The 13,107-nt window shown below is 41.6% G+C and overlaps 1 protein-coding gene across 4 annotated transcripts in view; it reads right to left on the bottom strand.

Moving 5' to 3' along the window:
- GALNT9 (polypeptide N-acetylgalactosaminyltransferase 9) overlaps positions 1–13,107 on the bottom strand; it is a 130,466-nt gene that overhangs the window by 68,572 nt on the left and 48,787 nt on the right. Inside the window, exon 1 of one of the 4 annotated variants that reach the window (XM_039332397.1) lies at positions 9,367–9,425. The exons of the other annotated variants lie outside the window; for them this stretch is intronic. The gene's annotated coding sequence lies outside the window, so the exon portion shown is untranslated. Of the gene's footprint in view, positions 1–9,366; positions 9,426–13,107 lie in introns of those variants that run through there. 4 annotated transcript variants of the gene reach the window in all.

Below are 13,107 nucleotides of genomic sequence, written 5' to 3' on the forward strand. Positions count from 1 at the left end.
AACGCTCTGGAGAAGACTCCGATGCTAGGAAGGATGGAAGGAAAGAGGCGAAGGAGACAAGCAGAAAGTCCATGGACAGTTATGAGGTTGATGGATGTACTGTTGGAAGAGGGCAAAGGACGAGGTGAGCGACAGATCATCATGAAAACAATCTACCTGTGTGGATGCTAGGAGTCGGGACTGGCTTGAAGGCCCACACAGGTAGTCGTCAACTTACAATAATTTGTTTAGTGACTGAAGTTACAATGGCACTGAAAGAAGTGACTTACGACTTACGACCAGGGCTTTTTTTGTCATAGAACGCCCAGAACAGAGTTCCAGCACCTTTTTTGGATGGAACCTTGTAGGGTAGGCAAGGCTGGTTGTATAACATGTGTGAGTTCCGGCACCTTTTTTTTTTTTTACAAAAAAAAGCACTGCTTACAACTGTTGGAGCATCCCCATGATCACGTGATCCAAATTTAGACGCTTGGAAACTGACTTGTATTTATGACAGTTGCAGTGGCCTGGGGATCCGGCGATGTCCTTTTGCCACTTTCTGACAAGCAACGTCAGGGGGGGAAGCCAGGCTCACTGCAAAAATGGTTGTTAAATGGGGCAAAGCCTACTTAGTGAATGTTTCGTCATTGGGGGCTGAGCTGCGGTCACGAATTGAGGAGCACCTGCAATCGCTCAATCCGTGACTCAGTCAGTCAACGGAAAGATAGGTAAGATAAGATAACCTTTATTGTCATTTTTTTTTACCGTGGGCACAACGGCACACATCAAAAAATGAAATTGAGTTGCCCGCTCTCAAAGTGAAACACATACAGGACACACACCTAAAACGTACTATGTACAACATGTGTATAGACCCACACCTCTACATATAGGTGGTAAATAAATATTAAACGCTGTCCATCTTGAATATATAACGGAAGGAGGAAGCTTGAGAGTTCACAAGGTTAATGCTGTATGGAATGAAACTATGGCTGAAACTGGATGTTCTGCTATGGATACCATGAAGCCCCCTCTTCCCAGAAGATAATAAGGAAAACAGGTCATGGAGAGGATGAGTGATATCCCAGATAATCTTATGGACCCTGCTTACAAGCAATGCTTCTGTGCTATGTCCTGGATGGGAGGGAGGGAAGTGCCAATGATCTTTTTGGCTCAACATTTTGGGAAAAGTGAAAGGAAAAAAAGAGAATAGGCAGCAAAGGGGATGGATTTAGTTACAATGGGGATGAGTGGTAGATTTCATTAGATTTGAAAGGGAAAAAAAAATCAGGAATATATTCCCAATGAGAAAATCTATCTATGTTGTCACCACGTGTCGAAAACAGCTTGATTACACGTAATCAATTTTTTCGAAATGCAATAAAACAATTACTTGGGATGAAAAAAAAACAGTACTTTTTTTTCCCCTACTCCTAAATAGATTGAAACATTAATAAGAAGGCTCGAACATTTAATAAAACTCAATCTTCGGTGCGATGACTAAAAACATACAAAATAGGAATTGAGCGGTTTTAGATCAATTCCTGCCTCCCTTATTATTAATTTCCCTCTTTGCTGTTCCTTTGCTGAGCAATTTTTACAGGATAACGTAGAAATGTCGGCGCTTGCATCCTACATATATTTGGGGAGTTCATTTGGAACCTACTCCAGATTTTTATTTTATTTTTTAAAAAGCCAACCTTACAATTGGGTTACGCAATTCCTTCTCAACCGGCCTTATTTTTCACATCGCTCTTCTTGAGTCAGCATCCTTGGGAAAGAACACGCCAATTCGTTCAGCACACTGAGCCAGCTGGAATAGGAATTAGTATAATAAAAATACATCTTTATTTATAAAAAGCATAGTGCCCCACAGGCATCGAAAGAGTGGTGCAAATAATAACAAATGAAATCCATTTTCAAAAAGGGCAGCGCAGGCTTTTCGCAAGCCAAACGTATAAAACAAGCAATTAACCCCACCAGCTTGCTACAAGCCTTTGTGCAGCCTCAGAAAAGGCAACAACATTTTTTGGGGGGTGGGTGCGGGTGGATCTATGATTGACTGTATATTTCTTTAGCGTAAGAATGAAGTTCAACTAGAACAGAATAGAATAAGAGAGCTGGAAAGGACCTTGGAGGTCTTCTTGTCCAACCTCCAGCTCAGGCAGGAGATCCTACAGCATTCCAGACAAATGGTTGTCCCATCTCTTCTTGAAAACCTCCAGTGATGGAACACCCACAACATCTGAAGGCAGACTGTTCCACTCTTCTCACTGTCAGGAAATTCCTCCTTAGTTCCAGGTTTGCTTTTCTCCTTGCTTAGTTTCCACCCGTTGCTTCTTCTCCTGCCTTCTGATCCTTTGGAGAACAGCTTGACTCCCTCTTCTTTGGGGCAGCCCCTGAGATATTGGAACACTGCTATCATGTCATCCACCCAACCTACCAGAGCAGGGAGACGGAATGTTACAGGTTGCTTCTCCTAAAGAAGGCCATCTAGTGGGATCAAGAGGAAGAGTCTCTTGCGGGTCTTACATCACTGGAGGTTTTCAAATAGACTAGACAATTGGGGTGCAAATGTCAAAACAGGGCAGAGAATGACGGCTAAGTCCTAAAAGGTTTTAGTTTGATCTTTGTGTGTTGAGCAAGCTGAAAAGATGATGGTTAGTACAATGCACGGACAAAGGCAACGCAGGGCGATGCAATAAGCTGATCTTTTAAGAAACAGCTCATCATCCGGCATTCTCTTTCTCCCCTTATCTCGGAGCTACAGGGAAATTTGTTATATGTATTACCAGCTTTATGAGATACGCTGGCTAAGTGGTAGATAGAGCCAAGATAATGCAAATTAAAAAGAGAACTAATCAAGATAGTGCGGGACACACGTTCAAAAGCCAACATGAAAGGAGAAAGCAGAAGGTTGCCTGTCCCATTAGATCCAGCAGGGAAGGAATGGGCATTGAAGTTCATTCCTGGGCTGGTCTATCTGGTGGGATTGCCAATAGGTGAGCTGACTTTCACCACCTGAAAATAACTTGGTGGAAGCCAACACAGCCAACACAGCAACTGAGCAAAATTTTTTATTAAAATAATTTCTTCCTAGGCTTAGTTATGTGCATTTTCAAACTTAAAGATGAATGGGGGGAGAGAGGGAGAGGGAGAGGGAGAGGGAGAGGGGGGGAGAGAGAGAGAGAGAGAGAGAGAGAGAGAGAGAGAGAGAGAGAGAGAGAGAGAGAGAGATATGGTTGGATGGATGGATGGATGGATGGATGGATCAATTGATAGATAATAGGATAGATAGAGATGATAAAGATGGTTGGTAGGTAGGTAGGTAGGTAGATAGATAGATAGATAGATAGATAGATAGATAGATAGATAGATAGATAGATAGACAGACAGACAGACAGATAGATAGACATGGATGGATGGATGGATGGATGGATCAATTGATAGATAATAGATAGGATAGCTAGAGATGATAATAGATGGTAGGTAGGTAGGTAGATAGATAGATAGATAGATAGATAGATAGATAGATGGATTGCTAGAGATGGGTGGATGGATGGATTAATAGATAGATAGATAGATAGATAGATAGATAGATAGATAGATAGATAGGTAGATAGATAGATAGACAGACAGACAGATATGGATGATAAACAGATGACGCAGAGAGAGAGAAATGGATAAATGGGTGAAAAGAGAGATAGATAGAGATGTCTAGACAGATGGACAGACAAAGACTGTTGGGAATGTATTTGCAACTGTATAAATAAAATCAGAATTTTGAATGATCTCAAATTTGCCCAATGCAAACCTCAAAGCATTCTTCCAAGGCAAAATTTGGGACAGTATTTTTTTTTCCAGGAAGAAAGCATGGATAGGTGGAAATGGGACGTTCTAAAATGTATTCTGTGAATTTAAAGCCACTTGTCCCACGATGGCTTCCTTTGTAGAGAAAGATTTTATAAACATAATTCCAGGTTCCGTGCAGGAGGAGGAGGTTTCTAGATTTAGCTACTTCCGTTATTTCTTTCACAGTACACAGCCACCAACTCATATTATCATCAGCTCCCGATTAAAATTGTTCCTAAGCATATTTATAGAATGAGGAAATCTGTCCTCAGGAAAAGGAAGGTTAAAAAAAAAACCCATACACAAGCACACAGGTTCTGCTCTTTTCTATAAATATACTTGTTTCAGAACAAAATGTTAGCAAGTATTTTCAGATGAGTTTTTGGAGGTAGAACGGGTCAAATTCTCCCTTTTTTTTCAGCCAATTAAATCTGGAAAGGGGGAAAAATGGGTTCCAGGTTTTCTTCCAGAAAAAAAAAGGATGAATTAGTCAAAATAAATCATCTTGGCCAACTAGAACCCAACCTTGAGTAACAGGCTTCTGAGGATCCTTCTCCTGCTAAAATGCAACTCAAGCTTTGAATATTTCCAATTGCTGTAGTTGTTTTCTTCCCTCTTAGCAATGGTGGGTGAGAAAGTCAAGGAAGTAGGTTTACATACACAACAGTTTCCAGATGTTTTCGTGCAGTGTTTGCCTGGGCCTGCATGGGTGAAAACACTGTAAAATGTCATATGTTTCATTCGGATTCACAAAGCCTGATAGATAGATAGATAGATAGATAGATAGATAGATAGATAGATAGATAGATAGATAGATAGATAGATAGATAGATAGAGACAGACAGAGACAGACAGACAGAGATAGAGATAGAGATAGAGATAGAGATAGAGAGATAGATAGAAAGATAGATAGAGATAGAGATAGTACTGGTATACATAGTTCTGCTTTTTAAGGCTTTGGTAAGACCACATTTGGAATATTGCATCCAGTTTTGATCACCACGATATAAAAAAATGTTGAGGCTATAGAAAGAGTGCAAAGAAGAGCAACTAAGATGATTAGGGGGCTGGAAGCTAAAAGATATGAAGAACAGATATTGTTTAGTCTAGTGAAAAGAAGGACTAGGGGCGACATGATAGCAGTCTTCCAATATTTGTGGGGCTGCCACAAAGAGAGGGTCAACTTATTTTCCAAGGCACCAGAAGGCAAGACAAGAAACAATGGATAGAAACTAATTAAGGAGAGAAGCAACCAAGAACTAAGGAGAAATTTCCTGACAGTGAGAACACATTATCCAGTGGAACGCCTTGCCTCCAGAAGTTGTGGGTGCTCCATCACTGGAGGTTTTTAAGAAGAGACTGGACAGCCATTTGTTTGAAATAATATAGGGTCTCCTGCTTGAGCAGGGGGTTGGACTAGAAGACCTCCATGGTCCCAATTACCAGCAGATGGTGAGTTCTAGCCCCATCTTAGGCATGAAAGCTGGCTGGGTGATTTGGGGCCAATTACCAGGAGACTGGGAGTGCTAGTTCTGTCTTAACCATGAAAGCCGGCTGGATGACTCTGGACCGATCCTTCTCTTTCAGCCCAATCTACCCCGCAGGGTTGTTGTGGCGCAAAGAGGAAGAAAAAGGTGTGTCCAGATGCATTCACCACCTTGATTTATTTATAATAAAAAGGGGGCAGGATATTAAGTAAGTTATCCTTAATAACTTACTTTTGTAAGTTCTGTCCTCCCTCAAAAAGTGTCCTCCTACATGTCCTCCTTTTCGATATTTGAAGACTAATCTGCAGGGCTTTTTTTCCCCTCATAGAACGCTCAGAACGGCGTTCCGGCACCTTTTTTTGATGGTTTCTTTTTCAACTTTTGCATGAGCTGTGCTACTCCCGCTATTGGCTTTTGAAAGCCAATAGGAATTGCTGCTGAGTGCGCCAAAACACCCGGCTAGCAAACTTTGCACCTGCAAGTTGTCTGTATTATTGTTGCAATGAATAAAATGTTTCTTTTATTTACAATATTTTTTCTTTCTTCAATTTATTTGTGTCCTCCTTTTCATTGTAAAAAAGTTGGTCATAAAAAAATAGCTAGCAAAATTCCAGTTCGTTTTATCCAGAGGCCTCCAAGTAATCAGAGGAGATCTTGTCGTGAAGCATTTTGGCCAGCACCTGAAGACCTGCAGGACGCACAATCACTCTAGAGCGATGTCAGATTGCATTGTTGCCAGCTCATTTCTCCACCTGGGTGGCCCAAAAATACACTTCTGTTAAGAGTAAGGTGCTAGGTGTAGCCCCTGCAAGGAAACGGAGGTTTCGAGGCTGAGATCTGGGTCTGATATTCAGACACCTTGAAGATACCAGAATGCACCCTGGAGTGAAGGTGCTTGGCACAAGCGTTGCTCCTAACAACCAGTCGCTCCTTCCTCAGGGAAGCTGTGCTTCCTCAACTCTTTAGTCACTCAGTGCACAATTGGATCTTCCAGCTTGTGTCAGGAAGGCTAAGCAAGAACACCCAGGTGCAAATAACGAGCAACTAAAGCAGCTACCCACAGTTTTAGCCCTTGCCTGGTTGAGTAGCAAATAATTGCGTGTTATTTGGGTTTTTTTTCCAATGCAGACTATTATGTTAAGCAGTTGGTATCGACAGAGAAGAATATTGATAGCTCAGGGTTGAACTGTGGGGGTCCTTGATGCTCTCTGAGCTTGGCTATGTTCTTGCAGATCTTTCTTTACCCAACTAGGTAACAACATCAGTGCTGCAAGGGATTGAATTTCGGGAGGGAGGGAGGGAGCGGAAAGAAGGAAGGAAAGAAGGAAGGAAGGAAGGAAGGAAGGAAGGAAGGAAGGAAGGAAGGAAGGAAGGAAGGAAGGAAGGAAGGACTGACTATGGGGTCCTTGATGCTCTCTGAGCTTGCTGGTTTTCTTGCAGATCTTTCATTACCCAACTAGGTAACAACATCAGTGCTAGAAGGGAGTGGGTTTGGAAAGAGGAGGAGGAGGAGGAGGAGGAGGAGGAGGAGGAGGAGGAGGAGGAGGAGGAGGTGGTGGAGGACTGTGCAGTCCTTGGTGGTCTCTGAGCTTGGCGGTTTTCTTGCAGACATTTCATTACCCAACTAGGTAACATCATCAGTTTTAGAAGCAAGTGGAGTTTGCTCTGTTTATATATTAATGACTTGCCTTGTCAACTATTGTATCTAAACTGCAAGCAAACTCCTCACCCTCTGACAGTGATGATGTTACCTAGGTCGGTAATGAAATGTCTGCAAGAAAGCCACCAAACCTAGAGAGTATTAAGCAGCTGCATCAGTTACTGGGTGTATCAAGTCAAAATTAAATCAAGTCAAAACCCACAATTACACCTTCTCTCTTGAACCAGAATGTTAATGAGCCAAACTTCTGCAGAAATGAACACTTTCTAAATTCATTGAAGTTTCTCTTACACCTCTGTGTGGGTGTAACTGTGGGTGTCTGTGTATACAGATAGAGTTACACCCAAATGATCACTGAAATTTAATGCAAATTAAATTTCACCATCACCAATTCTTTGACTGGTGGATGAGTGTCTGCCCATTATTATTACTGTTATTGTTGTTGTTGTTGTTATATATGCTCTGCAACTTCCAACAACTCTGCAGCCAAAAAGGTATTAATTTTGCTTTAATGACTGGCATCCAATAAAGGAGAAATTTTTACCTTGCATTAAAGATAAAGATTCGATTTGGAGATTCAACTCAGAGGGATTCGGTTAAATTTTAATCAAGTCAAGTTTTTCAATCAAATCAGAAAGTTGGACTGAATTAAATCAGATACTTCTGGATAAATGTGGATAATTTGGACACATCTGTGCATGGTCAAAGAGCATTTTTCTTAATGTATTTGGAAGTCTTAACTCAAACCAATTTCATAATTTCATTTGGCGTATTGAAATTGGATCAATGCAAATATTGAAGCTGGGATCTTTTCTTTTTTTTAAAAGGTCCAAATCAAATTTAGCTGCAGACTTGAATCAAACTGATGATTTGAATTCAATATTGCCTGATTTAACAGATCTGTTGCTTATTTCTATCGTGCGGTTTATAAAATAAGTCGTTCAAAGTTAATGGGGAATACAGCTGTCGCAATTATAAAACAGTGGAGGAAGAGAGTTCTCTGCAGGTGTGTTTTGCAAAATGTCCACTTCCTAGAACTAAATTGCACTGGGAAATAGTTTTCTGAGCTTGATCATGGATAATAAACATACAGATTAGTCTACAGCTGGTCCATTTCATTTCTGCCTGTTAGTTACTCAATTTCTCCCATCCCATTTAAACCGGAATCTGCAATTAAATGCACACGCACACAGCACAAATGCTCGCTAGAAGTCACATCGATAAATGGGTTTCTCCCCCTTACTAGCATTCACATGGTGTCCAAGCTCTGCCTTTTAGCGTTCCGCACAACTGAGGCCAACATTTCTGTTGCTAAGTGAGACATTTTTTAAGTGAGTTTTGCCCCATTTGATGACCTTTCTTACCACAGTTGTTAAGTGAATCACTGCAGTTGTTAAGCTAGTAACACGGTTGTTAAGTGAATCTGACTTTTCCATTGCTTGTTAGAAGGTCACAAATGGGATTACATGAGCCCCGGGACACTGTGACCGTCATAAATGTAAGTCAATGGACAAGCATCTGAATTTTCATCACCTCACCATGGAGATGCTGCAATGGTTGTAAGTGTGAAAAACGGTCATAAGTCATTTTCAGTGCTGTTGTAACTTCAAGCAGGTACTAAACAAACTGTTGTAAGTTGAGGACTGCCTGTATTTCATCGCTCAATCAGCAAAGTGCCACTCCAAGTATTTAATAATAATAACAATAACAATAATAATAATAATAATAATAATAATAATAATAATAATAATAACAACAAAGTAGCAACAATGGTGCATTGGAAGATCTGCAAGAAATATCATTTGCCTGTAAGCAAAAACTGGTGGGATCATAAAATAGAGAAAGTCATAGAAAATGATAAAATTAAACTGCTCTGGGACTTCAGAATTCAAACAGACAAGCACCTGCAACATAACACCCCAGACTTAACAATTGTCGATAAGAAAGACAAAAAAGGCTGGATAGTGGACGTGGCAGTGCCTGGAGATAGCAGAATAGAAGAGAAAGAACTGGAGAAGATAACAAAATACAAAGACCTACAAATAGAAATAGAAAGACTGTGGCAAAAGCAAGCAAGGGTAGTACCAATAGTCATAGGCTCCTTGGGTGCAATCCCAAAACAACTGGAGCACCACTTGAACACCATTGGCATGGACAAATTCGCTATTAGTCAATTGCAAAAGGCGGCCTTACTAGGAACTGCTTCCATCCTGCAACGATATCTGTAATACCATCAAACATCCATATCTGCCTATCCCAGGTCCTGGGTAAGGACTCGATAGGTAGACAAAATGCCAAATTCAGTCTGAACATCTGGCTGACTGTGCGATGATCCATAATAATAATAATAATAATAGTAATAATAATAATAATAAAGTTGGAAGGGACCTTGGAGGTCATCTAGTCCAACCCCCTGCTCAGGCAGGAAACCTTACACCATTTCGGACAAATGGCTGTCCAGTCTCTTCTTAAAAACTCCCAGTGTTGGAGCATTTACTGCTTCTGGAGGCAGGCTGTTCCACTGATTAATTGTTCTCACTGTCAGGAAGTTTCTCCTTAGTTCTAGGTTGCTTCTCTCCTTGATTAGTTTCCACCCGTTGCTTCTTGTCCTGCCTTCAGCTGCTTTGGAGAATAGCTTGACTCCCTCTTCTTTGGGGCAGCCCCTGAGATATTGGAAGACTGCTATCATGTCCCCCCTCGTCCTTCTCTTCATTAAACTAGACATACCAACTCCAGCAACCGTTCCTTGTATGTTTTAACCCCCAGTCCCCTAATCATCTTTGTTGCTCTTCTCCGCACTCTTTCTAGAGTCTCAACCTCTTTTTTACATCGCAGTGACCAAAACTGGATGCAGTATTCCAAGTGTGGCCTTACCAAGGCATTGTAAAGTGGTATTAACATTTCACGTGAAAGTGTTATTTGTGAATTTCGTCATTTGTTATAAATTTGCTCCAAAGGGATTGTAAAATCCTTGGGGGGCAGGGACACGAACACACAGAGATGTTTGTATGGATGGATGTCTCGACTTGACCTTTTGTGATGGGTCCACTGGGAGGCTGGTGCAATCCTCTTTGGGGAGGGGGCAGAAGGAAAGGAAAACTAGCGAATACTCATTTCTTCCTCCCTCTCAGCTTCCTCCACTGAGACTGATTCAATTTTCTTCGTGATCGTGCATCACTTAGTCTCCGCTCTCTCCCGGCAATTCCGGAGACGGAAGCAAAGTTCAAATTAGCTACCAGAAACTTCGGGAAACAGCTTCCCTGCTTCTTCTGTTGCTCAAGTGGCTAGCTGAGATTGAACCGTGATGTAACGTGTTTGGCCCTTTTTCTCACAACGAAAAGTGTCCACTTCGACTGCACAAAGCTCTTCATCAAGGTTAATTCCAGCTACACTGCGGAGGCCCTAATAGATGCAATAGATGCCATCAATCCTGAAGACCCTTAAGTAGCTAAAGTCACCAAAGCTACACATTTCAGCCAGATCAGGACCTTGGAGAGCAACTGGAGAGTTTGTTCTGAAGTGCATTCTGTCCCTTTGTAGTGACTCTGAACAGAACAGAATAACAAAGATGGAAGGGACCTTGGAGGTCTTCTAGTCCAACCCACTGCTCAAGCAGGAGACCCTGTACCATTTCAGACAGGTGGCTGTCCAGTCTTTTCTTAAAAACCTCCAGCGATGGAGCACCCACAACTTCTGAAGGCAAGCTGTTCTACTGGTTTATTGTTCTAAGAAGAAATTTCTTCTTATTTCCAGGTTGCTTCTCTTCGTGATTAGTTTCCATCCATTGTTTCTTGTCTTGTCCCTGTTTGGAGGACATGTTGAGACGCAAACTAGACAAGCACACTGCAGCTTTGCATCTTGTGTGAACCCAACCTGGGATTAATTTATAGTCCCATGTGTTGGGCAAAGCTCAAAAACAATTGGATGAACTGATTAAGCCATTAAGCGGTGGCACAGTTATCATGAGAAAACAGCCCATAATTATATAGGGATGATATCTCAGCAGGGAGTTACAGCTTACAGAGGACAGTTGAAAGCACAACAAGGCAAGTTTGTAGCCCTGTCTCTTCCGAGATGAGTTGTAGATCTTGAGGCATCCTTTCCCGATTGTGCATGGTTTTGTTTTTATGGTGGAGAAATGGGCCATCTAATTAGGGAGTTGTCTACTAAATTTGAAGAAGAGACACTTTGAACTCTGAACTTCATCTGAATCCTTTCCACACACTGTCTTAGATTCAGTTTAGAGTCTTCTCCAAACCCTCCAGATGTGTGGACTTCCACTCCCACCATTTTCAGCAGTAGCATTCCTGGTTATGGGATTCTGGGAGTGGAAGTCCACATTTTGGAGGTCATCCAGATTGAGGGAGGTCACTCCAAGTTCAAAGGCATGATAACCTACACTTCTTTACAGATTCCCAGTCTTGACACTCTTTTAAATTTATGTTAAGATCTTCTTTCCACAAAATACATTTCTGCCCTCCGTTTTTAACCCCTCCCTTCCTTTCAGCTAAGTGGAACCAGTGGCGTGCTATAAAATGCACTCCTGGTGCTATGGATTGAATTGTTATTTTTTTTTCCTCCTTCCACACAGCTAGGCTGTCACTTAGGAACAGGATTCATTCATCAAGCCTAAAATTACTGCTGTATTTAATCTTCTCAAAGAGAACACAATCAAATTATTATGATGTGCGAAGAACCATAATCTGCCAGAATTTTTTTTTTTTTAAAAAAACTTATTCTCTGAAATGCCTGCCACCCCTAATAGGCCAACAAGGTCTAATAAGAAAGAGACACACAGGACAACGTGCGAAGCATCTGCATAATAAGAAGATGAAAACTGTCCTCATCCTTTTGCAGATTGAATGAAATCTAATTACATGCCATATTGATTGTTGTGCATTACTGGAAGAGATGGCTGGGAAAAAAAAGAGAAAAAGGAGGGGGGGGAGAAGCAATTACAGTAAAATTGCAAGCTGACCCTCTGAATTGTTTTTGACATCAAAGGACAGTGTGCGCACCGGGGAAAGGAAACCTTTATTTTTCACCCTAACTCTTCCTGTTAAATTATTGTCTATGCGGTTATCTGTAGAAATCCTTAATCGAGTCAATTATATCTCCGGGTTGACGTGAACTCATTAGAGAAAAGATTAAGTTGTGTTGAACTCAGTAGGACTTATGTCTGGATAAACGGGCACTCGTTGTGCGGCAGGTATAACAATGGCTAGAATCAGCTTTGGATTCTGGTGCTGGAGAAGACTCCTGTGAGTCCCCTGGACTGCAAGGCCATCAAACCGGTCAGTCCTAGAGGAGATCAACCCCGACTGCTTTTTAGAAAGCCAGATCCTGAAGTTGAAACTCAAGTACTTTGGCCACCTAATGAGAAGGAAGGGCTCACTGGAGAAGAGCCTGATGCTGGGAAAGATGGAGGGCAATAGAAGAAGGGGACGACAGAGAGTGAGGTGGCTGGATGGAGTCACTGAAGCAGTAGGCGTGAACTTAAAGGGTCTCCAGAAGATGGTGGAGACAGGAAGACCTGGAGGAACGTTGTCCATGGGGTTGCAATGGGTCGGACACGACTGCGCAACTAACAACAACAAAAGAATCACACTTCACTGTGAGTCACTTCTTCTACAAGGGTATTGAGGTTGTCGGCAAGACACACCTATCCCATGAGCTGGAAGCTACTCTGAAGGTGGGTGTGATTGGACATTTGCCAGGGACCAAAGAGTAGCTTTGGTGACCTCTCTGAATTTATCTCTTTGGAAGCCTTGTGCTTCCCACTTTAGGAAGACCCCCAGCTCCCTACGGTCATCTATTCTTGAGTCCAGGTCAACAAAACTATCTACCACCTTCACCTATTTGATGAAGCTGTGAGTTCACTAAGTTATTGAATGATATTATGGGTAGTCCTTGACTTACGACTGTAAGTTATGCTGATTATTAAATGGGTCATCATGTGACCAACCTGATTTTACTTTTTTTGGGGGGGGTTGTTAAGCAAACATCACAGTCATTAAATGAACCCGTTGTCCTCAATATTTAGATAGATGATAATGGATAGATAGATAGATAGATAGATAGATAGATAGATAGATGATGGATGGATAGATAGATAGATAGATAGATAGA

The sequence above is a fragment of the Crotalus tigris genome, unplaced genomic scaffold (assembly GCF_016545835.1).
Source record: "Crotalus tigris isolate CLP2741 ecotype Arizona unplaced genomic scaffold, ASM1654583v1 scf7180000024461.2689607, whole genome shotgun sequence".
NCBI classification, from domain to species: Eukaryota; Metazoa; Chordata; class Lepidosauria; order Squamata; family Viperidae; genus Crotalus; species Crotalus tigris.